Here is a 2,991-nt window from a genome sequence, read left to right on the forward strand (position 1 = left end):
ATGGCAGCCCTAGCAAATTAATACATCTCTTCTCATTTGGAATAAATAATTGAAAAAACACTTTAAATACTGTATCCTTCACTACCCACCTCCCCACCCCCGGAAAATAATTTTTTAAAGATTTTATTTGTCAGAGAGAGAGAGAACGCATGAGCATGCGCAAGCAGAGGGAGCAGCAGGCAGAGGGAGAAGCAGGCTCCCTGCTAAGCAAGAAGCCCAACCCAGGACAAAAATATGGATATGCTTCACAAATTTGCATGTCATCTTTGTCCAGGGACCATGCTAATTTTCTCTGTATCATTCCAATTTTAGTATATGTCCTGCTGAAGCGAGCACTGCCCCCCTCCCCTCTAAGGAAATAAATTGATGAATTTGTTTGTCGTCAATTTCTTTATACTCATCTGTGTATTACTAGTAGGCCATATCACTAGTCAAGCCATGTTCATGAATTTTGTGTTCTCTCTCCTCCTCCCCTAGCCCCCCATAAAAATAATTATCCCTTAAAGTTTGGCCATACCGTGTTTCATACTCCTGCTCACAAAAATAAACTCAAGCCTATCTACCAGATACATTTATTCTCTTTCATTTAGTCCTCTTACCTGAACTGTTTTCCCTGACACCAACAGGTATTAGGAAACTCTGCACTTGGAATATTGGGTATTGGGAATTTGCTTGGTGGTTCATAAAATTATTATCTTATTTACTTTGTTTATTGACTCAGATTTGGAAGAAGAGGAATAAGAAGTAGGGTCTGGTCTTCAATAACTTACCTCAACCCTATAAAAAGAAATATCCCATTTCTTATTAGTGCTATCTACTAAAGAAGACTTGCTATGAAGATACAGCATCTATTTTCCATGTACTCATGTATAAAGGAAACTGCATGGCTAGATAGAATTTGGGGTATCTTTAAAACATGTAACTTAGAAGTGCTTAAAATTGGGTTTTATTAAAATGTCAAGATGATTTTTTAGTATGGCTAGTTACCTAATTATTTGCCAGATAATTTTATTGTCAATCTAAGGATCATACTTTTTAAAACTAAGTCATAAATTATTATTTGGTATGGTCCTCAAAAGTATGCTCTAAATTTAGAAATTATTAAACTGGAATTTCCATAGATAAAGAAATTATTTTTTATTTAAGTTATTTACTTAATATACTATATTTGTATAGATAGAGAATTAAACCAGAAGGATTTTATTGCATTTAGGAATAAACTGTAGGTATAAAATTAACAACAAGAAACATGACATCTTGAGTTTCTAAATTTAAAATATTGTTATAACTTTAATGACCTATTGGGGGGGTTGGAAGGGAAACCACATAGACTAAAATAAGCCTAAAAATTTTGAGTAACTGGGTGCCTGGGTGGCTCAATGGGTTAAGCCTCTGTCTTCAGCTCAGGTCATGATCTCAGGGTACTGAGACCAAGTCCCGCATCAGGCTCTCTGCTCAGCAGGGAGCCTGCCTCCCCCTCTCTCTCTGCCTGCCTCTCTGTCTACTTGTGATCTCTCTCTGTGTGTCAAATAAATAAACAAAATCTTTTAAAAAGTTGAGTAACTAAAATATAGTAAGTTTAACTACTTCTACCTAATATAATGGACTTTACTAGAGCAAGAAAGGAAAGGTGTATTTACTGATAAGTACTCCACTTGAATACAAAAAGTATTCGTTTTGAGAATATTTTAGATAAGTGCATTTTATTGCTTTTTAAACAGGAAAATGGATCACATGGATGTCTAGTGAAAAATTAGTGGATTGTACACATACATATAACCCCATTCTTTGCTGCAACCCTAATAAATAACAATAAAAGAATTTGTAAAAACTTATAAACCCATTAGGAGTAATGAGACATAAGATATAATGGCAGAAATGAAGCAAATAAACCAGAAACTGGATCAACATGGTATAAGGAACCTAGAAAAAAGTTAAGTTGTACTATAAAACACACATGCTAGATTGACAGTACATTTTTAAAAATACCAAGTTTGGGCCAGGGTGTGGAGAAACTGGAATTCATTTATATATTGTTTGTGAAAGTTTGTATTTATATAAACCTTAAGGAAAATTGTTTAATCCCTCCACTAATTCTGAATTTATGCATATCCTATGATCCAGAAATCCTATCCCTATTTGTATTTAACACAAATGTGTCCTTATATGCACATATTTATAAGAATGTTCATAATGCTGTTATTCATCATTGCTCTCACCTTAAAACAATTAACTTCCATCAATAGCTGAATGGATAAACTGAGGTGTATTTAAGAGAATATGACACATAATGAAAATGAATCAACCACACTGTACAACATGTAATAATCTCAAGTACAATATTACCTAAAAGAAGCCAGACACTCAAAAGATATTACTGTTTAATAACATTTATATAAAGTTCAAAACAAAGTTCATTTATGGACTTATGGGCAAAGAAGGCAGAGTAAGAGGATCCTAAGATCACCTCATCCCATAAATACAACTAGATAACACCCACATAGGTATAAATAACTAGAAAATTCCCCAAAAGACTGGTGTAACAAACCCTCCACAGCTAACTGTAGAGAAGAGGGCACATCAAAGAAGATAAGAAGGGAGGAGACAAGGTCAGGAGCCAAATAGGGACTGTCTGTGAGAGGGGAGAAGACCAGACTGCTCCAAGCAATGAGAAACACATTTGAGGAAGGGAATCCCCCTAATATTTGTCTTTGAAAACCAGAGGAGCTAACAATCAGTGGGACTTAACACCTGGAATTTTAAAAAACAATGGGCTTGGAGCAGAAAGCCTGCAAGACAGAGGCCCCACCCTTGAAGGGAAGCCACAAAAAATCATCCTTGGGATACAGCATAAAGCAGCTGTTGAAAAACAGCTGGGGTATATGGCAAGATTTATTTACTAATCTCCAAGCATGTGATGGAAGGGCAGGAATCTTTGGAAGACTTCTCTATGAACAAAAGAGCTGGTTGGCACCATTTCCCTCCTCCATC

At 35.6% G+C, this 2,991-nt stretch overlaps 1 non-coding gene across 1 annotated transcript; it reads right to left on the reverse strand.

The window, feature by feature from the left end:
• Positions 1-229: 229 nt before the first annotated feature.
• On the reverse strand, positions 230-336 carry LOC116877531. Its single transcript, XR_004384667.1, has one exon. It is a non-coding gene; the product is annotated as a U6 spliceosomal RNA (small nuclear RNA).
• Positions 337-2,991: the final 2,655 nt, after the last annotated feature.

Source organism: Lontra canadensis, unplaced genomic scaffold (assembly GCF_010015895.1).
Source record: "Lontra canadensis isolate GAN:19392208 unplaced genomic scaffold, GSC_riverotter_1.0 scaffold52, whole genome shotgun sequence".
Classification (NCBI taxonomy): Eukaryota; Metazoa; Chordata; class Mammalia; order Carnivora; family Mustelidae; genus Lontra; species Lontra canadensis.